Genomic DNA, 25271 nt, shown 5'->3' with positions numbered 1-25271 from the left:
ACATCCCAACATGAATGAATCTCAAAAACCATATGCTGAGCAAGTGAAGCCAGATCAAAAGGGCACCTACCATATTATTCAACTTACATGAAATTCTAAACTGGGCAAAATTCATCTCTAAAGATAAAAATCAGATCCGTGGTTGCCTTGGGGTGGGAGATGGGGATACTTTTGCAAAAGCCTAGGAGGAAATTTTCTAGGGTTTTAGAATTGTTATCGATCTTATGGGGGTGGTAGTTATACAAATGTGTACATTAATTAAAAGTCATTGAACCGTTGACTAAACATGTCTGCATTTTATTGTGTGTAAATGATACCTTAATAAAGTTGATTACAAAATGAACCAAAAACAAAACAAAGAAGAAGAAAAACCTCTCAAGACCTCAAAGGAAATACACTGTTTTCTTCCAGGGTACCAGATTGGAAATGAGGCACTGGTCTGTTCTACCCTCAGATTATCCCGAGGATTATCTAGTCTATTTGAAAGCACTAGAGTCCCCTATCAGAAAAACTCACCCCATGTTTAATTACTTTGATTTCTTCTCTGCCTCTTCTCCCACACGGTGAAGTCATTTACGGAAGAAAAACCAGCTTTTTCCAACTTTGCATCATCACATATTCTTTCCAAAGCTACTACTTATGGAACAAAATTTGGCTACACTTTGTAAAAATCTAGTTTTTTGAGCCTTACAAATCTTAACAGTTAACCTATTGCCTCCTTTGGAATTTGGAAAAAAAATTATTTTGAAAATGAATAGCTGAGATTTGACATTTTTGTGTTTTGTGATTTTCTCTTCCCCTAAGAGAGAAGTGAGTAGGAATGAGAAACACATACATAAAGAAAAAACAAATTATCTTGCTGCCTTTGCATGGTTATAATTTATAGGAAGCCCTTTTCAACAATAATCTATTATCAGAATCAATAAAAATAATCTCCATGAAGGCCAGGCCAGGATATTTGTCTCTTTTTCAGCAGATTGCAATACAAACCACATTCATGGATATGCTTCTTCATGATCTTTGTAATACTGTAACAGCTGACCATTTCCTCATGCCTCTTCACCTTAACTTAAACCTGGTTTTTCATTAATGACCTCACATTTCCTTCTCTATCACTTGGTTGTCGGCCTCTTTTCCAACTCCAACTCCAACTCGCATTTCACTCTGGAACCAAAGGAAGACTCACACCTTCCTGCTTTTTAGTGGTACCGCAAGGTCATTACCATATTGTGATCACCCTGAAGAACAGCCAGACAATTGTTATTGCAGAGCCATCTGACAGTTTGTAGCTCTAAAAATTAACTAAGGACCGCATTTGTCAAAAATACCCTAGTTTAAGATTTTGGTAATATAGCAACAGTAATTCCGAAGTCATTTATGACGATCAGTGTGGGAAGCACCCTCCTTCGGGAAGATCCTTTGCCATACAATACACTTTCCCTGTCAGGTAATAAGGAAGCACGGCCGTGGAAATTAAACTTTTGTGGAAAGAAATACTTGGCTTCGAGAAGGCTTGAAGTTCATACATTTTTCTTGAATTAGATTCCCCATTAATTACATTATCCACAGAGAGGTAATTATCAGAATTATGTAAGCAGTTAAGGAGATGCTACTCCACATTCTTTCAGCTTGTTGACCTTTCTCACTTTATTTCATGTGGCTATCTGAAACATCAGTGATTTACATGTCTTTCTTTTTTTTTTAACAGATTTCTGTGTGTGTGTGTGTGTGTGTGTGTCCCCATGATGAAAACATCATTAAAATAAAATATCATGAATAGACTCTTAAGAAGCAGAGTCTACTTAAAGTCCTGGAAAATGTGAAAGCACTAATATTCATGGACAACTCTACACTCTGAACGCTACTCCAAATTTTATTGATCTCTATTTTGTCTAGGAGTTTTTCAAATTTTCTACCATGATCATTTGTTAGTTTTATAATTACATAATAAAGGCATTACATCATACAATCTTTTGTTATCCATTGCAGTTTTAAAACTATTCCTTTCCTTGTCCTCAGCAGATATGTCATAGATTATTAGTACACAAGCAAAGACTTTCAACATAACAGTACTTTATAGTGAGAAGAACTATACTGAGCTATCTCTATCCTAAGACAATGCACTAGGAAAGCACTAGGAATTCTTAAGCACTAGGAATACAGAGACAATCAAGGGGCAAGTCCCTTGCCTTCGAGTATACATAATCATTATAGCAAATGCTTAAATAGCACTTAGTATATAATTCACCACAGCAGTCTTATTATACTCCTTTTAAATAGGTGAGCAGAGGAAGCCACAGGGAAGTCATAAGGTCAAGCCAGAATTTGAACCTAGGTAGACTAGTACACTGTCCACGGCTTTAACTACTATGATAATATATATATATATATATATATATATATATATATATATATATGTCATATATATATCTATATAACTCCAAGTATTCCGAAGTTACAAAGCACTTATCTACCAAAACTCAAAAAGGAGCACACAAAATTGCATAGAAAATAAACATGTAAAAGGTCATAAATAAACCACAATATAACCTGCTCCACATAATATACTGACTGCAGTGTCCTGGGCCTCTCCCATCCTTAGGTAGCTGGAAATTACAATAAAATAATACTTTTCACTTTTGGAAGCCACACTATCTCTCATATCAACCAACCAATTACTTCCTTATAGAGAATAGGAAATTAACCTGAATATCAGAAAAAAATATATATATATAGCATTACTGATGTAGAATCTTTATTTAAAGACAATAACTTCAATAGCAGAGGGAACTTTACCATTGCAGGCTTCAGATAACCTCTATATTTCTCAGATTTTATGCTAAATCATAAAATGCCATATTGTGTCTGAAGCTATTTTTTCAATAGTCCATTTTCTTAAATGGACTAGCAAAGCAGTAAATACTGAGGAAAATTTTGGCTCCCCAATCCTAAAGCCATTCTGATTATGCCTGGGTCATCATGGGGACATCATCGGAACTACCAGAGGACTGGCAGAAATACCAGTGGTCTAGCCAGCTTATAAATTAGAAATTATACAGAATCCAATTTTATTTTTTTGTTAAGTAATTCCTATGAGGTTTTTGGGATGTGAATGTAAAGTCCTTTGATGTGTAATCTTTATCCATTAGATAGGGAACAATGCCAATCCCCATCATAAATACGTTCCCAATCTGACACTGAAAATCCACTGTAGGGCATAGGACCTGCAAATAGGATATGAATCACACACATTCATCCACTCATTCAGACAATCCACAAATATTCATTTTTAAGTCTACTATATGCCAATAATGTACCGGGCTCTAAGATGCTACACCATGCTAAATGCTGAAACAGACATACTCAGTTCTGGCCCTCCTGGAACTTATGACCTACAGAAGTGCCTTCATTGTAAATGGTCAGGACTCAGCCAATGCTATTATCATCAGCAGGTGACCAAATGATAGAGCTTGCTTTCTAAACAAGCTCCACACTCTTTGCTTTCAACATTTTTGCTTTCCTTCAAGCCACATAATCCAGTGGTCAGTTTCTCCCAGTTAGTGAGGTTTGGGGAAAATGTACCCAGTGAACAATTCCTTGTGGCCTCACTCTTTCCTCACACTCTCCTCTGTGCTCTTGAGCTAAAGAGACCTGGATTCAAGTCACTTGCTCTAACCTTATTATTTTAAAATAGGGCTGCTCCTGCTTTGAGGATTTCCACGGGATCAACACAGTAGCAAAGCAGCACTGAATCAGAAGCAGGTAAATTTCAAAATGACAGCTCTAAAAATATCCACTCTCCTTTTGTTCTCCTCCTATCCCTTTGCTCTGAACACCTCTGCTCTGAGGCTTTGCCTTTACCCTTCTCTGATTACTGCTCCAAAAGGGTTTCCAAGAACCGGGAGTATTTATGGTTTCACTTGCTCCCAAGTCCTTGGTGGAAAAGGATGCTTGCTTTCTGATTCTTACTAATTCCACACTCACATTGTTAACACAAAAATCATCATTTAAAAAAAAATTTCCTCAGCTTCATATTTCATCTGGGCCAACACTGAAAGAATATTTTCAAAGAAACAATATCCTCTCTCCTTTGCTCTTCTGAGTTTCACGTTTTTACCTCCAGTCTCATTTTCAACCCTTATTACGGGATGCATCACCAAAATAGAAGAAAGTTCTTTCTGCTTTCCCTGTACCAGCCAATTATTCTACTTTGTTCTGTCTCTAACGAACAGAATGCGAAATCAACACAAAGCCTGATTATGTGACCTCTTCCAAGGGAAAGGTCTGAGAGTTGTCTATTTACTAATGAAGCTCAGTGTGTATTAAGGGTTGACTGAAGCAATCATCAGGAATTTTCATCCCTTAAATTAGTGTTTTCCACCAGATGCACATCGTTCATTTCAGATAATATAACTTTTAAGTTCAGGATACAACTGGACAAAAGAAAAGAAAAAAAAGTAACCAACACAACATTTGCAGTAATAACACAGTAACAGCTATCATCCTTCCCTGAGGAATTCAGCCTACTTTATGGACACAATTTAGTACAAACTCATAAGAAAGCTAACAAAGCCCAAAACCACTTCACAATAGTGTAGAGAGGTAAAGGTCAAAACTTATTACTGCCAGGCCCAGCAGACAATGGCACCTACTGAAAAGAGCACAGGACAGGAAAACCTGGAAGCCTGTGTTCCAGCTTCGGTTATTCCTGTAAGCATTGGTATGATCTGAGTGAACTCAGCCTGCCCTGCTTTTTCCGTTTATAAAAACCTACATCATCCTCTCATTAGAATGAAATGCCGCATCTGAAAAGTTGCAGATCTCTTTAGGAAAGAAACAAAACTCATGTTTCTAACCAAAATGGAATAATTCAGTCAATGGAGACATAATAAAAAGCTGCCATAAAGCAACTGTTTACTTGAAATCTATCTTTTGTGGTGTATTTATATGGGTAAGGAGTGTAAGGATATCATAAGTAGAGTTACCAATTCTTCCAGAAATCAAGGTCATTGAGTTCAGATTCCAACTTTGACCTTGACCCAGGCTTACAGAGATGTAACATGTCCCAATACCTCATATCCACCATACATGGGAGAAACAAGGTATGCAGACAGATCTTCTTCTAAGTATCCCATATGTAGTGGTTTTAATACAGGGTCTCAGATTCGTTGCCATTCTTCACATCCAGATGTGGGCATTTTCCCTTGAATTTGGGCAGGCTTTCCATGGCTTCAAACAGTAGAGCAGGGGTCAGTAAATTATGGCTGGTGGGCCAAATCTAGGCCTCTACCGGCTTTTATAAATGAAGCTTTATTGGAACACAGCCATGTTCCTTAGTATATGTATTGTTTGTGTCTGTTTTCACATCACAGCAGCGGAGCTAAGTAGTTGCAAAAGAGACTGTATGGCGTGTAAAGCCTAAAATATTGACCGTCTGACACTTTATGGAAAAAGGTCTCCAACGCCTGCAATAGTATAAAGTGATACTATGTAACATCTAAGACTAGGTCATAAAAGGTCATGCAGCTTTTGCATGATTCTCCTGGAATGCTTCAACCCTGAACGCTCATTCTTGGGATACTCTATCTTGAATCCTAACTACCACGTTATGAGAAGTCCAAGCCACATGGGCAGCCATCTATAGGCACTCCAGGCAACAGTCTTTGTTGGGCACAGTGTTCAAGTCATCCCATCTCAAGGGCCAGACATGTGAATTAAAATTATCTAGATGATTGCAGCCCCAGCCATTTGAATCCTCATGAGCTGAGGTTTCAGACATCAGTCACAGAGTAGAGACAAGCCATCTCCTCTGCGTACTGTTTGAATCGCTGACCCACAGAATCTGGGCACATATTACAATTTTTGTTTATTTCACCACTAAGTTTGGACTTCTTTATTATGTAGCAATAGATAACTACAGCACTGTGTCTGTACACAGGAGATCTACATTTCACAGAGCACATACTTTTAGATGTGAATGTTGACTGCTCAATTTCTAAGAAGAACGTATACACACATATAGGTACAAAATAGTTATGTATATGTAAATATTAGACCTATATAAACTAATCTATATTATCCATAAAATGAGGGGCCCTTGATAATGGCTAACATTTCTTTTCAGTATTTATTGTGTTCCAAGAACTGATAAATTCTTGCATTGTATGAATTTTTTTAACCCTCATAGCAACTCGCTGAGAGAAGTAATGTTATCTCTATATTATAGATGAGAAAACTGAGGCAAAAACAGATAACATGCTCAAGAGTACTCAACAAGTAAATTTTAGAGTCAAGATTGGAACCCAAGTTCTCAAGGTTTAGATCCCTTACTCTTAGTCACCAAGCTATATACTGAGTAAGGAGATGAAAGCTGAAGCCATTACCTCATGCTCAAGAAGGTAGACAGAAACTTAGCAGGCATGGTTGAAAGAAAACAGGACTTGGAGTCGTAAGTCCAGAGCCTGAGTTATGAAATGAATTCTCCTCTCATCTAGATATAGGTTTGTTTTTAGAAAATGAAAAAGATCACTGCATATTTTGATGGTTAATTTCTGTACTTAATGATTACAAAAGAATGGAATTTTACCAGGGAGCTATTTTGCAATGACATAACTTATTGATTCAAATTCAAACCTTTATTATAAATTCTTGATTCAAAAGCAAATCTTTATTAAGTCTCCGTTGCATCAGAAGTCTTTCCCATTCTTCATTTCTTTTAAAACCCTTTCCTGTCTACTCTTGGCCAAAGCTTGAAGCCTAATTTAACATTGGAAATAAAATAATGAAATAGTCATAACACAGCAATTCCAATGCCTACTGAAATGGAAGCTCTAAATAATTTTCCAGATAATTTAGGAAATCAAAAATATTTACATCATAGATGCAAAGAGAGAAGTTACTTGTGTAATAAAATAAATGGTGAGACAAAAAGTTTCTGGTCAAGTAGATTTGTTTAAATATGAACACTAATTTGAGCTCTATCCCGGTGCTAAAACCCAGTGACAGGTTGCATACAGTTTCTAAAGGGATAGTTCAGTGCATTGGGTCAAATTCATGACATAAAATGTGGTATTATTAGTAGTACTAGAAGACAGAGTGTGACTGTCTTCTTTGGGACATAGATAAAGACCCCAAGTTAGACAATATCAAGCACAAGTTATGTAGAATAAGATATTATCTCAGTCTTTGGAACATGTCATCCAGGATTGAACAAGAGGCAGATTTATTATGAAGTACATGAAGCCAGAGACAGTAAGCAATGAGTGGTAGTTGGTTAAAATAGACAGGTTTTAGAAGTAGAGGCAGGGATGTAGAAAACAAACTTAGGGTTACCAGGGGATTGTGGTGGGGAGGCTAAATTGGGAGATTGGGGCTGAAATATACACACTGCTATACATAAAATAGATAACTAATAAGAACCTGCTCTTCTTATTAGCACAGGGAACTCCACTCAATACTCTGTAATGGGCTATTTGGAAATGACTCTAAAAAAACCTAAAAGTGGATATATGTATATGTATAACGGATTCACTTTGCTGTACACGTGAAATTAACACAACACTGTAAATCAACTATATTCCAATAAAAATTTTTTTTAAAATAGGTTTTAAGAACCATAGTCAGGGAGCAGTGTGGATTGGAAAGACCTGGCAAGAAATGTTTCTGCATCCTCAGACAATGCTCCCCAAGCTGGCTATTGCAAGGGTGAGCATTTAAGAGATCTTTGACCTAAGGAGGACAGAAGATTAACAATCAACCCCAATGTGCATGAATTATTCTCCTCTGTGTTATCAGAAATCAGATGGCATCCTAGAGCAAGGGTCAGCAGATCTTTTCTGTAAAGGGTCAGATAGTAAATATTTTGGATTTTGTGTACCATACCTCTCCGTTGCAACTGCCTATCTGCTGCTGTAGCACAGAAACAGCCATGCACCATACATTAATGAATGGGTGTGGCTGTGTTCAAGCAAAATGTTATGTACAAAACCAGGAGTCAAGCGAGATCTGATCAGTGGGCCAGAGTTTGAGGACCCCAGTTCTGGGTCAGTGTTCACAGCTGAATGAGTCATGAGGCCTTAAGTTCCAGTTCTCATTGTACTAATTTCTACCTGGGTGAACTTGGGTTCATCCTTTTATTTATATGGGCCACTATATTAGTCAAGCTTCTCCAGAAAAACAGAACCAACAGCATGTGTATACAATGTGCCCATATATATTGATAGATATAGATCTAGATATCAATAATGATACCTAGATCTATATCCATATCTATATAAAGATAGAGAAAGAGAGAGAGAGATTTTAAACAATTGGTTCACACAATAATAGAGGCTTGGTCAATTCAAAATCTGCAGGTTAGGCTGTCTAGAGACTCTAGGAAGAGTTGCAGTTCAATTTCTGTAGGTCTTCTGGCAGAATTCCTTTTTGCGACAGGGAGGTCAGTCTTTGTTTTATTAAGAGCTTCAACTGATTGGATGAGGCGCACCCATACTATGGAGGATAATCTGCTTTACTCGAAGTCCAACACCAATTTAAATATGAATTTCATCCAAAACACCATCACGGAGACTACCCTGGTGGCGCAGTGGTTAAGAATCCGCTTGCAAATGCAGGGGACACAGGTTTGAGCCCTGGTCTGGGAAGATCCCATGTGCCGTGGAGCAAATAAGCCCGTGCACCACAGCTACTGAGCCCGTGTACCTAGAGCCCATGCTCTGCAACAAGAGAAGCCACCACAATGAGAAGCCTGCACACCACAACAAAGAGTAGCCCTTGCTTGCTGCAAATAGAGAAAGACCACGTGTGACAACGAAGACCCAACGCAGCCAAAAATATAAATAAATAAATAAATAAAAATTGTAAAAAACACGAAAACACCATCACAGAAATATCCAGAATAATATCTGACCAAATAACTGGGCATGGTGGCCCAGACAAATTGACATAGAAAATTAACCACCTAAGCCATAGTTTTGTCATCTTTTACTGAGAAATTTGACTTATCTGAACTATTTTGATAACTAGAAGATACCTTCTAGAGGTAACACCCTCAGGTTTTTACATGATAGGCAGCAGAGGGAAAGAGCCCATTTGTCCAGTCCGATGACACCTAAAGGATAAAATTCTGTCTTCTCTTTCCAACCCACAAGGATGAATGCCAAAAATACATCACTTATATCTGCTTTAGCTAACATAGGATAGGTCTGGAACAGACCTATGCTCCCAGTAAGCCTCATGAAATGCTATTTCATTAAGGGGAGACTTTACTTGCTAAGATTAGAAGCAAAAGAGGGTGGTGGATGAAACACTGCCCAAGGATATAAGTTCATGCAAGGAAGCAGGAGAGAGAATGGGTATCCGAAGATGTGCGCTCTAAGCCAACACTAATTCCAAAGCATCAGGTTATAATTCAGGGAGCACAACTGCTGGGGGTTTTTTCCCCCTCTTTTTTTCCCCCAAAGAGGGACAAATCAAGCATACTGACAAAGGAAGAGCATTAGTCACCACAGATAAATTCCTTTTTAGAGGTGATCTCACAAATAATTTGGCTCAGTGTAGACTATGATTTGGTTCCAAAAACCATAAGCTAGAGCATTTCATTCCAGGTCCCTCCTCAAATATCCATGATAGGTAGAAATTTGGCATCGGTAGTTCTTGAAATCTCCCCAGGTGATTATAATATGCAACCAGGGCCGAGAATCTGGAGATGTAGAGAGAATTTAAATTGAACTTTAGTTAAACAGTAAAACAAGCTCTGACTCTACTGGCTGGAGCTAGAAAAGGGATATGCATTTACTGGGATGAGAAGATAAAGAAAACCAGGGAGTAAATCAAATGCTTTACACCTGTGCTTAGCTAATTGTTACTCAGATAATTCAGACAATCTTACAGCACCTGAACCCTGAAATTCCTTAGTTCTGTTTAAAAAAAAAGTAACTCTTCAAGTAACCGAACTCTGAGAATCATGTAAATCATAAAGAAAAAGAAGAAATCTCATTTTTTGAATTAGTTGATTTCATATATACTGTTTCACTTTCATGATATTAACTAGTTAGCTTTCTTTCCATTTTATGTTTGAGGAAAGTAAGGCTTTAAAAATCTTAGTAATTTTCTCAAGGTCACTTGTTAAGGGTGTGGTAGGCAGCATAATGGCTCCTAAAAATGCCCTCACCCTAATCCCTAGAACCTATTAATATGTTACCTTACATGGTGAAGAGGACTTTGCAGATATGACTGAAGTTACAGACCTTGAGAAAGATTATCCTGGATTACCTCATGGAACAAATCTAATTGCATGAGTCCTTAAAAGTAGAAAACCATTCCCAACTGTAGAAAGAGAAAGAGAGAGATGTCTTAATAGAAGCAGAATCAGAGAGATTCAACATTTTGGGTTTTGTAGGTGGAGAAAGGGGACTCTGAGTCAAGGACTACAAGTGACCGCTGGAAGCGGATAAAGTCCAGGGAACAGAAACACCCCTAAGAGCCTCCAGAAAAGAATGTAGCTCTGCCAACACTTTTTTTTCTTTTTTAACCATCTATATTGGAGTATAACTGATTTACAATGGTGTGTTAGTTTCTGCTTCATAACAAAGTGAATCAGCTATACGTATACATATATCCCCATATCTCCTCCCTCTTGCATCTCCCTACCACCCTCCATTCCCGATCGCACCCTTGTAGGTGGACACAAAGCACAGAGCTGATCTCCCTGTGCTTTGCAGCTGCTTCCCACTAGCTATCTATTTTACATTTGGTAGTGTATATAAGTCCATGCCACTCTCTCACTTCATCCCAGATTACCCTTCCCCCTTCCTGTATCCACAAGTCCACTCTCTACGGCTGCGTCTTTATTCCTGCCCTGCCCCCTAGGTTCTTCATAACCATTTTTTCTTTTTTTTAGATTCCATATATATGTGTTAGCATACGGTATTTGTTTTTCTCTTTCTGACTTACTTCACTCTGTAGGACAGTCTCTAGGTCAATCCACCTCACTACAAATAACTCAATTTCATTTCTTTTTATGGCTAAGTAATATTCCATTGTATATATGTGCCACATCTTTATCCATTCATCTGTCGATCCTGCCAACACTTTTACTTTACTCAATTGAGACCAATGTCAGACTTGTAAGGTAATCAATTTACATTGTTTTGAGTCACTATATTTGTGGTAATTTGTATGAAAGCAATAAAAAACTATTACAGGGGTCCTACAGGAGCCAGGCTATATATTTATACTTAAGTATTTCTGAAATGAATTTAACCTTGTGATTGACAGCAGCAGCAGCTTCCAAGGGATCCCACCACACACCTGAGGCAAAAGCAGCCTAATACAAAGCAGTGACAGCAGCAGGTCACTGCCCCACACTTGGAGTAGAGGGGGACTTGATCTACTGTAGCAGCAGCATAGCCTGAATGGGAACCCATCCTCCTGTGGCACTAGTCCCATCAACATTAGTCTAATCTGCTAGCACCTGCTGCGCCAACAGGCCCAACATATACAAACCCTCCAACTCAGCAGCATTAAGTGAGCCAGACTCAGTGTTTCCTGAAACTCATATCCAATGGCACTGGAAAGCCCAGATATCACCTAATGTTATGAAAACATAAAAAAAAAACAATAACAGAAGACTGGGAACTTCAGAAAGAAAAGGGGAACAATGGAATGGGTGAAAACAAATGGGGTAAATATAAGAGACTATCATTAGCCTCATGAGTTTCTTAAATACTATCTGATGGTCAAAGCAAATATTATGACACCATCTGATGTGGTTCTCAATGTAGAGAAAGGAAATACTACAGAAAATCATACTTTAAAACTGGGGAATATTAAGAGACTAAATGGAAGTAAAATTTTGAAACTTCACTTGAAGTAATAAAACACTGATTCCAGTAGGCTATGGTAAGTTACATATGTATACTGTGATGCCAAAAGTAACCACTAAGAAAACTATACAAACAGTATACACAAATGATTATAAATAAATTAAATTAAAATGGACTTATTAAAAAATGTTTAAGTAACCCACCAGGCAAAATAAGAGAAACACAGGATTGAGAAACTAAGGTAAAAGACAAAACAAAAAATAAAATGGTAGACCTAATCTTTAACATAGCAATAATTACATTAACTGTAAATGATCTAAATAACCAAGTCAAAGACAGAGATTGGAAGAGTAGATTAAAAATTCACAAGCATGATCCAACTATATACTGTCTATAAGAAGTTTACTTTAAACATCATGATATAGGGAGTTCAAAGTAAAAGGAAGATAATGATATATCATGTGAACGTTAATCAGAAAAAGTAGGAATGGCTATATTAATATCAGATAAAGTAGACTTCAGAGCAAAGGAAATTATTAGGGGCAAACAGGGTCATTACATAAAGATAACAGGAATAATCCACCTAGATGACCCAATGATACAAAATGTGTGTGCACCAAACAACAGAACTTCAAAATACATGAAGCAAACACTGAAAAAAGTAGTAAAAGGAGAAAATTTTAAATCCACAATTATTATTTGAGACTTCAGCACAGCAATTTATAGAACTACCAGAGAGAAAAATCAGCAAGAATATGGAAGAAATGAAAACATCATCAATCAATAGGATATAACTGACATTTAAAGAACACACTCAGTAACAGCAGAATACATATTCAAGTGTCCATGGAATATTCACTCATATACTATATACTGGGCAATAAAAAGAACCTTAGCAGATTTAAATTGTAATGTGCCTAAGTGTTGGATGCTAAGACTCAGAGGTTTTCTTATTTCTTTCATTTATATATTCATAAAAAGTTAGCAGATTTAAAAGAATTAAAATCATAGAGTATGTTCTCTAGCCATAATGGAATCAGACTAGAAATCAATAACAGAAAGACAACAGGAAAATCTTCAATCACGTGAAAACTAAACATCACAATTCCAAATAACTCATGGGTAAAAAAGACAGCATCAAGGAAATATTTTTTAATGCATAGAATAAAAGGAAATGGAGATATAACAGATCAAAGTTTGCAGAATGAAGTGAAAGCAATGCTGAAAGAGAAGTCTATAGCACTAAATTGGGAAAGAAAGTGTTTCAAAGCAATAATCTAATTTTCTATATTACAACAGTAAAAAGGGAAGAGGAAAAAACACTAAACAAGCAGAAAGAAGGAAATAATAAAGATGAAATAGAAATCCATGAAACTGAAAACAGGAAAATAGGGGGGAAAATCAATGAAACAAAAGGCTGGTTCTTGGAAATAAACAATCTAATCAATAAAGATCTAGCAAGACTGATAAAGATAAAAAGATGGATGGCACAAATCACAGATATCAGAAATGCAACCAGGGATACCATGGCATATCCTGCAGGTTAATGAGGAACAAGTTGTTATGAGCAAGTCTACACTATAAATTGAAAAATGTAGGTGAAATGGGCCAATGCTTCTACACTCAAAACTACCAAAACTCAGCCAAGATGAAATAGATAATCTCAGTTTTCCTGTAACCATTAGAAACACTGTTTTTTCATTTAAAAACTCCCAAAAGGAATATTCAGGCTTAGATGTTTCACTTTTACCCAAGACATAAAGAATTAACACCAATTTTACATGATTTGATAAGAAATAGAAGTAGAAGGAACAGTTCCTAATTAAATTTATGAAGCCAGTATTACCTTGATACCAAAACCGGACAGGGATACGATAGAAAGAAGAAAACTACAGACCAATATTTTTTATGAAATTGGCTGTAAAAATCCTCTGCCAAATATTAGCAAATTAAATCCAGAAATATATAAAAAGAATAATATACCATGACCAAGTGGCATTTATTCTAGTTATGCAAAGTTGGTTAAATATTTTAAAATCAAACAATGTTATCCACCATATCCAATAGATTAAAGGGAAAAGTCATGTGATCCTATCCAATAATGCAGAGAAAGCACTTGACAAAATCCAATCCCATTCATGATTTTAAAAAAAGAAGAAAAAAGAACTCCAAGCAAACTAGGAATAGAAAAGGAACATACTGAAACTCATAAAGATGATCTACAAACAACCTATACCGAGATTATATTTAACCGTGAAAGACTGAATGCTTTCTCTGTAAGATCAGAAACAAGGCACAGATATCTGCTCTCACCACTTTTATTAAATGTATTACTGGAGGTTCTAGTAAGAAAATAAAGCAAAAATAAATAAATACATACATTTAAAAGTTAAATTTTTAAAAAGTTCATTTAAAGGATAAAAGGACTATTCCTACTATGTTGAATAGGAAGGAATATATCCTACTGAATGTTGAAGAGTAATATATCCTATTATATTGCCTAAGGAAAAGTAAAACTGTCTGTGTCTGAAGAGGACATGATAATCTAAATGGAGAAAATACCAAGGAATCCACAAAAAGCTTGAGAAATAATATTAGTTTGTAAATGTTTTAGAGTACAAGATCAACACAATTTTATCACATTATATATTAATAACAAATGTGTAGAAGCTTAAATTAAAATATGTGATGCCATTTACAACTGACCTAAATAAATACTTAAATACAAGCCCAATAGGACATTTATAGGACCTCTATACTGAAAATTACAAAATGCTGATGAAGAAAAATTTTAAAGTCCCAAACAAATAGGGAGACATACCTTGTTCATGGATTAGGAAACACAACATAATAAAGATGTCAATTCTCCCCAAGTTAAGAGGCTTAACACAATTACTCTTAAAATGCCCTCAAGGTTTTTGCGGATATAGACAAGCTTTTTCTAAGATTTGTATGGTAAGAAGAGGCTGAAGAATAGCTAAAACAATTTGTAAAGGAAGATTAAAATGGGAGGAATTAATCCACCCAATTTCAAGACTTTGCAGTAATTTTGGAGGGTAGATACATAGATCAATGGAATGGAATAGAGAACCCAGAAATAGACTGACATAAATACATTTAACCTGTTTTTGACAGCAGTGCAAAAGCTATCAAGGAAGAATAGACATTTCAAAAAATGGTACTGAAACAGTTGGACATCCCTTGACAAAAACAAACAAAAAATGAACCTTAACCTAAACCTCCACACCTTACACAAAAATTAAATCAAAGTGGATCATAATCTTAAATGTAAAAGCAGGACATTTTTAGAAAAAAAAATAGAAAATCTTTGGCATCTAGAACTAGGTGAATAATTCTTAGACTTGACACCGAAAGTATGATCAATAAAAGCAAAAACTGATAAATTGTATCTCATCAAAATGAGTTAAAAATGCTTCATAGAAGATCCTTTTAAGTGGATGAAAACTCAGATTACACAGTGGGAAAACATATTTGAAAATCCCATATGAGACAGATGACTTGTATCTATAATATACAAAGAACTCTCCAAACAACTTAAAAAAATCCAACTAGAAAATAGGCAGAGGACAGGAACAGACATTTCATGGAAGAGAATATACACATGGCAAAGAAGCACATGAAAAGATGCTCAACATCATTAGCATTAGGGAAATGCAAATTAAGACCATAATGAGATATCAGAGAATAACTAAAATTATAGTGACAACATCAAATGCTGGCGAGTACGTAGAAAAGTTATATCACGTCACTGGTGGGAAAATAAAATGGTTTAGCCACTCTGAGAAACAGCTTGACAGTCTCTTTTAATCCTAAAAGTAGATTCACCCTACAACGCAGTACTTGTACTCTTGAGCATTTATCCAAAAGAAACAAAAACTTAATTAAGTTCCCACAGAAACTTACACATAAATGTTCATAGCAGTTTTATTTATCATAGCCAATAACTGGCAACTACCCAAATGTCTTTCAATGGATGAATGTTGAAACAAATTGTGATAAAATCTTATGATAGAATACTACGGAGCAACGAAAAGGAACAAATTATTAATATATGCAAAAATTAAAATGAACTTCAAGGGAATGATGCTGAAGAAAAAATTTTTAAAAGCCAATCTCCGAAGATTAAGTAATTCATGATTATGTTTACGTATTATTCTTAAAATAACAAAACTGTGGAGATAGAGAACAGATTAGAAGTTGCCAAGGGTTAGAGATGGGGGTAGAAGGTACAGTGGGGAAACTTTGTGAGGTTTTTGTGGTCCCAGTACAAATAATACAGCACTCTTGGTTTTAATCCCTAAAGATTTTTAAAAACAATTCCTAATAAGAGTTGTCCAGATATTTAGCAATGGCAGCAGATTACAGGTATAGCTCCCCAACATGACAACTTCAAAAGAGATTGTACTAATTCAATGCATATGTTAATTTTAAAAAGGCCAGTCACAGTACTTAAATGGTATATATCTTAACGATATTATTCTAAGTATCTAGCTGTACCAGATGGACTAGCAGGATTTTCTGTACATTCAATCTTATTTAAGACAGTAAATCTTATAATAAGAGAGTTAAAAAAAGAAAAAGAAAAACAAACAAACCTCAACTACAGTTGGATATTCTCATAGGAAGATGAGGTGAAAATATGTAGCAGTGGTTCAAAAGCTTAAGCAGTGGCACCTAAATTTGGCTGCATATTAGAATCATCTGAAGCACTTTTTAAAAACCCTCACACTGACTGTTGGTCATCCTAGACCAATAAAATAACTTTAAATCTCCTCAGACGATGCCAGTGTCTAGCCAGAACTGAGAACCAGCAGACTAAGCAGAAGGGGATGTTTCTACAAAGATTTCTTAACAATAAGTCCTTTCACCCAATCAGATTTACCTTCCCACAAAGGGGTAAAGAAGGCTAGATGCTGACCATACTTGCTTAGCTTTAATTAGCACTTGTGACTCGCCCAAATCCTAGATCATGTTTCCCCTAAATTTCATGTTATTCCCTAAGTTTTTCAAATCCAGGGCTAAGGGGTTTGCCAGGATGAGGTTTTAAGTGTTCACACAGGGGAAGTCCCTGGCAAACCAGGACAGCGGTCACTACATTGAATTGTAAAGCATCCTAAATAACCCTGCCACTGCTCCCAGATACTAGTCTGTGCCAACCAGTGGAGAAAAGGCATTCTCCATTACTACCACGGCAAATGCTGCTGTACTTGCCTTGGCTACTCCCTATCTTTTCCAGGCATCACTCCCCTTCACCTGCTGGTGGACACTTTGGCCAGCTGACAATGCAGATATTTTCAAACTTTAAGGTGAATAAAAATCATATGGAGGGCCTGTTATAACAGAGATCACTGAGCCCCACTAGAGTTGCTGATTCCATAGGGCTGGGATAGGGCCCTAAAACTTGAATATCTGACACATTATCAGGGGACGCTGGTAAAGCTGGTCAAGTTGTTACTGAATGCAGGTTCATGTGTCTGAAGCACAGTGAGGCCAAACAAACCTAAAGGTTGGAGTCTGGAGAAGAGAAAGGTTTATTGCAGGATCGAGCAAGGAGAGGGGTGGTCCGTGTTCCAAAACCCCTGAAATCTCCAAAGGATTTCAGCAAAGCATTTTTAAAGGCCAGGTGAGGGAGGGACATCCCAGGGCATGTGATCAGCTGGTGCACAATCCTCTGATTGGCTGATGTTGAGGCCACAAGGCAGGTAACATTATCCATCCTTAGGTGCCAGGAGGTCTGAGGGCTACGTGCTCATGATCATCAAGGAGTTCATTTCTTCCATTGGGTGGTGGTTTTTAGCATCTGAAAACTCAAGAAATATGCCTGAGATACTATTATCTGAGTACTTCAGAGAGAAACTACAATAGAGGATATGGGGGATGGGTCTGTCCTAGGAAGGCCCCATAGGGTACTGCTTGGTTACAAGGTGACCATACTTTGAGAACCACTGCTCTAGTGGCTTGGAATGTTAAGAAAGCAATGGAAGAATCCCTTCCCAGATCTAGATTCTAGTATCACCAGCTATTTTGGTGGGAGGAAGGGTAAGTTTTGTCCTTGCTTGGACTTCTTGTTCATTTATATCAAAGCCTATTTGAGGCAGTGCGTTCGGCAGTCCTGCAGATCTGTCTTTTGCTTCAACAGTGTTTGGAATGAACAGACCCAGGGACGCTCCTTGCTCCAGCCCCCGACCACCTTCCAACCTTTCTTCCTTTCGCAACCTTTGGAATCAGACACTCAGCTATCCTCAGCCTCCAGGACAGGCCAACACCAGTTTTTGAGCTTAGCTCCTTATCACTGATCAACCACGAGTTCACAGGTTCGTCAGAATTATTCCACCGAGGTGGAGGCCGCCGTCCACCGCCTGTTCAACATGCATCTGTGGACACTTACCTCTCTCTGAGCATCTATTTCGACAGCAACAATGGGACTCTGGACAGTATGGGCCACATTTTTCGCCAACTGGCTGAGGAGAAGTGTGAGGGCGCCCAGCGCCTCTTGAAAATGCAAAACCAGTGCTGCGGCCGCGCCCTCTTCCAGGATGCGCAGAAGCCTTCTCAGGATGAGTGGGGTAAAACCCAGGATGCTGTGGAAGCCGCCATTCTTAGGGAGAAGAATCTGAACCAGGCACTAACGGATCTGCGCGCCCTGGGTCCTGCCCGTGCAGACTCCCAGTTCTGTGATTTCCTGGAGAGCCGCTTCCTGGAGGAGCAGGTAAAACTCATCCAGAAGATGGGAGACCACCTGACCAACCTCCGCAGGCTGGCTGGTCTGCAGGCTGTGCTGGGCGAGTATCTCTTTGAAAGGCTCACCCTCGAGCCAAACAGGAGTCTCTGAAGTCCAGCCGCGTCTGAGGAGACCCTCTGGCGTCAGAGCTTCTGCCTGAAGCCCCGCTCTGCAGCCACTAGGCAGCTTTGTAACCGCCCTGGAGCCCTCTCCCAAGCCTTGGACCAAATGGAAACAATAATGTTTTTTGCAGAAGGAAAAAAAAAAGCCTATTTGAAATACAAACAGAATAAAGTGAAAAAAAGAAATATATACATATATTCACGTTCTTTTAACATATGAATTGCCCCACTTTATCTGTGTGAAATAAGTTTGTTCCCATTATTGGGCTGGTTCTCAAGCTTTGCTGCTCGTTTGAATTACCTAAAGAGCTTTGAAGAAAAACATTGGTGTCTGGGTCCCAGCCCCAGAGATTTTGATTCAGTAGGTCTAGGGAGGAGCCTGGGCACGGGAAGGTCTCAGAGTTCCCCAGGTGATTCTAATGTGCAGCAACTTTGTGAACCACCTCTTGGCTTCAATGCAGCTAGTCATCAGATATTAAATCTAAGACACATGGACTACTAGTGCGTGAGCTCTGTCGCTAGGTGTATTCCATTTTCTTTCTCCTGGAAGATTCGTGCCAGGGAAAATGATTGATAGTTGTGTTACTTCTCTGAAATGGATGGAAATTTCCAATTAGCGTGAACAGGGGAGGGTGAATGGGTGAATGCAATAAGGTGTATCATTTACGTATTGCCCTATGTGTATGGCTAGAAGCTTTTGCAACTGAGGTCTGCCCTACTTTTCATGCTAATGGTAATGCTTGTCCTCCTAATGCAGCCATAAACTTTATAAGCCCATAGGTAGACAGCATCACAAAATATTTACCCCTCCCCACTGGCCCACTCTCAAGCTTCACTCCCCTTCCCCAATACACAAATGTACATCAATGCGCTTGAGACCAATATCAACATACTGACCTTCAATTCTTCTACTCTGCAGCTTCCCTCTTATCAGGAGATGTCAGCATTTAGTGCAAGGACAAATGCTTGCCTCTTGAGGAGTAATGTAGACAAAGCCTCCAAGAGACAAATAGCCCTCAGGGAGGGGGAAAAAGTCTTTCAAAAAGGTTGATGCCCAGAGGAGGCATTTTCAGTCATCTCAGCTTAGAGGTCAAATATCCAAAATTAAAAAGGTTAAAAAAAAGAAGAAGAAAGCAAGGAAGAAAAGAAGGAAACAATTTTCTTATCTCATAGTAATAAGGCAGTTTTCCTTAAAAAAAAAAAGACTTAAATTCTCTTTCCTAATCAAAATGTGCTTTTCCATCTTTAGACTATTCCTCTTATATCCTGTATTATTCATGATGTTTAATTCTTGAAATAGCACATGGCTGAAAACAGAAGCTAACCTCTTGTTCACTATGAATTGAATCTTCTTTTCCTAGGACCCGTCTACAATGTACAATTTGGGGTTGGCCAACATAATTATTTTCTCTGAAATACGTTACAGCATTTTGCCTTTTCAATATATAGTTATACAATACATTGATAACACAACATATTTAATATAGTCAATATAGTAAATACAGCTATAACACACATGATATGATGCCACTTTGGTGATTTTCTTCATCCATGTAATTCTGAAATTTGACAGTATAGTTTTCATATTCTAATGAGCTGAGTATTACCTTTGCAAGGATAGAAAAATAAAATAAATTCATAATATTCTTGTGTGGTTTGCCCCTGGGGTGGATTACCATAATGGGGGGATATTTGAGCCTTTCCCCAAGTCATTAAAAATCCTCCAGCGAGCAGCCCCTTGTCCTCTCCAGGGAGTGGGGGGAAAGGATCTTTAATCATAATAATCCTGGGGGGAGAAATCTCGGAAATAAGACATCTGCTTCTGTGCCTTGTTGTTTTGCAGAATAGCAATGATTGCCTTAGCAGCTTCTATTGCCATATGTATACAATAAGTAAATGAACAGAAAATTGAATGAACGCATAAAAGAAGGATAAACCCACCCAGCTTAACAAACCCACTCTCTCACCTGCTGTGCCCCGAAACATGAAAGAAAGAATCATGGGATCATAAGGATTAATAAAATAACAGTCTCTGTTAACAATATTGACAGGAGGTATAAGGATAATTTGTCTGATGTGGGACCAACAGCTTAACTAACTGCTTAATTCTTTTTTTTAAGGGCAATTCATTCATTTATTGTTTAAAGATTGTAAGACATCTGAATTTTTGTAGCACAATTTAAATGTTTTACTTTTTTGATAAAGCAGAGTATAATAGCAAAAACAATTAGTTTCCAGTAATATCTATATCTCTATTCAGAATTAAGTCTTCCACAGACATGTAACCTGGAAACAAAAGCCTGTTACAATAAGCAAAGCTTCAACGGAGTGGCTACTTTTTGGGCCAGGGAAAGGTTCATCCCTATAGGAGGATGATGTGCTATGTAAAATGGCTGCAAGGTCACAGCCTTGAGGGCGTTGGAAGTCTACTATCCTATTCCACATTACGTAGTTCAGGGAACTTCAAATGTCTGTTCATCTGCAACCAAGCTGGCAACCTTTAACTGATATTTCAAGCAGGTAAGAAATAAATGAAAAGAAATCCCTACATTGATGTTCCTTGATTTACACTGTTAAATGGTTCATTAACATGTAATTCTGGCTAAGAATTACATTTGAGACTCCTTGCTCAGATTTTGGTTAACAGTACAAATCTTTCAGAAATTCATGTTTTTATTAATCAATAATTTGTCAGCTAGGATACGTTCAGGCATCAGCTGCAACATCAAAATAGGTGCACTGCCTCAGCGCTTTGGAAAGACATAATCTAAAACACTAATAGCAGACAAAATATCTGTTACTAGACAGCATATGTGCAGTACAGCAAGACAAAAACATATTCATATGTGCCACGGACCAGCCTCAGAAAGAGGATTTCACCGCCCAGGGTCAGAAGGGACGGGGTAAGGAACTGAAGTAGCACCGACGAATGGGGTCAGAAGGACCAAGACAACTGACGGTTGCAAGGCAAGTTTTATTATGCTACAGTTGCAGATTATATAGACTAGAAAAGGGAAGGTTGCCAGACGGTGGTTTACATTATCTAATGACTGTCTCGGCTCAAGGTTAACTTCCCTGGCAGAAAACCCATAAACCCAGAATCATCCAAAATAACCTGCACGTGCAGGGTGGAGACAGATTGGCTTGTCTCATTTTACATACTTTCTGATTTCTGGACCCTGGTGATTTATCTCCCGTGGAATGGAACAAGGAGGGGAACAAGTAGGGACAGTCCCTTCGAGCAGCAGCGGCATGCCTGGCATGTCTGTAGCCTGCTCTCAAGGCTGATTGCTTCCCACAGGTCCCCCTTCTTTATTTTTTAATTTTTGCTGCAAAATAATTCCATGAAGCTTAGTGCCGAGAGTAGTATACTGAAGCATGAGGATACGAAACAGACATGAGAAGATTATTATCAATAATAGGCAAATTATGGCCAGGGTAATAACTCCTGACAACCCTCTAGTAATCCACGACTAAGGGTTTAACCACTTTAAATGATCCAGTAAAGTTTGAATTACATCTTCTGGTGAAATATCATCAAGATGTGCATGTTGTATATCCTGAATTTCAGCATTTAATTTCTTAAGATCAAGACTAATATTATTATCTGACCAAACACTCAGCAGATGCATTTTTACTTTTTCCCATTCCCAAATACAGTCATTGTACTTGTAAGGAATAACACAAATCCACGTATACTTTGCATGACAAGCTAAACGCATCCTCAATTTTAATGCTGCCATCTGATCTCCAATCCTCAAAATTGCGTTTTTAAATTCATCTAACTTGTTATTAATCTGTAAATCTATGTGACTTTGTAAAGATTAAGCAAGACTGGTATTTTGAGATAATTGATTAGCAAAGTGAGCATGATTAATACTCTGTGAAAGAGCAAGACGGGCAGTAGCCGCGGTAGCAGACAGAGCAGCCAAGGCAAGTAAACTTACTATTAGCCACCCAATAAAGCGTCTCCTTCTCTGCAAGGCTTTAGAGAGTTCCACCCATGCCTGTACTCCAGTATCTTCATACCAAGGTTCTCTCAGATGTACAGGCACCATAACATATATGGGTTGCCTTAGTATAAGCACAGATTGTGTTCCTGCAGAAGGGAACATACAACTGCTAAAAATACAATGAACACAGCTAATATTATATCCTCCTTTGGAAGAATTACCAATGTTAATAGAACCAATCAAAAGTGTATATGGAGGAGCAACACAAGTTATAACAGGTGTATTGGAATAAGTTAGAGCTAGTTTCCATATATCCCAGTTCTTTTGAAATGTGATAAACCTATCTATGATGGGAATAGAAGAGAGAAGAATTGACCCCTTGGTATGATCTGTAGTACACCATATTTGGTTATTATTCCAAGATGCATTGCAACATTCAAAATTGGATCCAGCAAAGTTAATGGTCATAAAAGGAGGAAATTGAGGTTTTGATTTTCTGTTAAGAATAGTAACCTTATGTCCAACTATAAGTATCCCTTGTCCTCCAAGTAAATGCTTCATACAGAAATAATTTCCTGAATCTTCACCTGGAACCTTGGCTATAGTAATAGCGGAATCCCAAAGTGGCGAGGCATATGAGATTCGACCTCTAATATTAATAGCTTGCCCATTTTTATACCAAATGATGGTATCCTTAAGATCCTCTCGTCGGCTGGTAGCCGGGCCTGTAAGAGTAATGTTGGTTCCTGTAAAATGAAGGTTCACAAAAGCAAAACAGTGTAATAAATGAGTGATAACATGTTTAGTAGCTTCTCGGGTCTGTGCTGTAGCACAGAGGAAACCAGAATAAGTATCAATAGTGACATGAACAAATTGTAATTTCCCAAAAGACGGGATATGAGTAACATCCATTTGCCATAAATAACTAGGTAATAATCCACGAGGATTAACACCATAATGTGGAACAGGAAGGTGAGGTAAGCACTGTGGGCATTGCTTAACAATTTGTCGGGTGGCTTCACGAGTAAGGGAAAATTCTTTGCGTAACGTAGCCGCCAACTGATGGTGTAAAGCATGCGACTGCTGTGCTGCTTGTGAAGCAGTTTGATCATAACTTACCATAATATGAGGGTGTCCAGGACATGGACCATGAGTATCAACAGTATGAAGATAATGAATGCAATACCTTAGCCATTCTTGACAGCATGACGAACGGAAAGGAGGAGGACGGTAATTTGGGATATGTCCTGCTTTAGGGAAAAGAGATTGAGGAGGAAGAGTAACTTTAACTTTATTTTTGGGAGGAAAACGCACAGGATAAAGATCACGTTTAGATCGAGTTAAAACATCTGCAGTCACATTAAGTTTAGACAATGGACCAGGCAAGTTAGAATGAGCACGGATATGCAGAGCTGCAACACGGCCATCGTGGGAACGAATAAGCTGTTGAAGCAAACGAAAAGAGGATGATAATTCAGGGTCATTAGTATGTCCTCTGGTCACAGTCTCCAGAAGAAATAATAAGCTGATAAGATATTTACTATCAGAAAACAAATTAAAAGATATAGAAGGCAAATGTTTAAAAGCCATCATGACAGCATACAGTTCAACACGTTGAGCTGAAGTCAAGGAAGTTTGTTTAATGAGTTTTGTTCCGTCGTCAGTGATTACAGTAGCCCCTCCTGAAGAAGAACCGTCTGTAAAAACCAAAGGTACATGAGGAATAGGCTGTTGCCTAATTATAGAAGGAAAGATATAACAGTTAACTTTGTCAAATTGGATCAATTTATCAGCAGGGTAATGGCATTCCAAGGCACCTGAAAATCCTGCAAGAGCAAGACCCCATTCATTACTATGTTGAAAAAGCCAATTTTGTTGACTAACTGAATAAGGGATAATAATTTGAGAAGGTTCTATACCCAGAAGTTGTAAGCATCTAGTTCTACCTTGCATTATTAGCTTACTACTAAGTTCAAAATAAGGGTTAATAACCTTAGAGGATGTAGTTTTCATATGAATCCATTCAATAATGCCAACAGTTTGCCATAAGATGGCAGTAGGCACATGAGGTGTTGGACAAGCAATTAAAGAAATTGGCAGGTGAGTATGCATTCGAGTTAACTGTGCAGAGCTGATAGCTCTATTAACTACTTGTAAAGCTTGAAGTGCTTCTGGAGTCATAGAGCGTGAAGTAGAAGGAGCTGAGTCACCTTTAAGAATATCAAACAAAGGCTCTAATTGAGCAGTAGTAAGTTTTAAGGAAGGCCTTGGCCAATTAATGTCTCCAAGTAATTTTTGAAAATCCTTTAATGTTTTTAAATTATCAACTCGAATTTGCAGTTTCTGAGGCCTAATGGTAGTGTTATCAATATATTTTCCCAAATAGAAAAATGGAGATTGTCTTTGAATTTTTTCTGAGGCAATGACCAAGCCAAATGATTGTAAGGATTGTTGTAAAAATGGAAAAGCAGTCTCTAATAAAGAAATATTATCAGTGGCTAAAAGTATATCATCCATATAATGTATGAGATATAACGTTGGAAACCTTTTTCTCACAGGAGTTAAGGCCTGAGCCACATAGTTTTGGCATAATGTAGGACTATTTGCCATGCCCTGAGGCAATACTTTC

At 37.8% G+C, this 25271-nt stretch overlaps 1 pseudogene across 1 annotated transcript in view; it reads left to right on the top strand.

Annotated features, from left to right (window-relative positions):
* LOC308611043 (ferritin light chain-like) overlaps positions 1–18678 on the top strand; it is a 39558-nt pseudogene extending 20880 nt beyond the window's left edge. Inside the window, exon 2 of the transcript in view lies at positions 18154–18678. The product of the transcript in view is annotated as a ferritin light chain-like (transcript). The remainder of the gene's footprint in view (positions 1–18153) is intronic.
* The last annotated feature ends 6593 nt before the right edge of the window (positions 18679–25271 follow it).

This window comes from Mesoplodon bidens (assembly GCF_964165515.1).
Source record: "Mesoplodon bidens genome assembly, contig: HAP1_SCAFFOLD_417, whole genome shotgun sequence".
In the NCBI taxonomy this organism is placed as follows: Eukaryota; Metazoa; Chordata; class Mammalia; order Artiodactyla; family Ziphiidae; genus Mesoplodon; species Mesoplodon bidens.
Note: the sequence above shows the minus strand (reverse complement) of the source record. Positions and strands in the feature narration are given on the sequence as shown.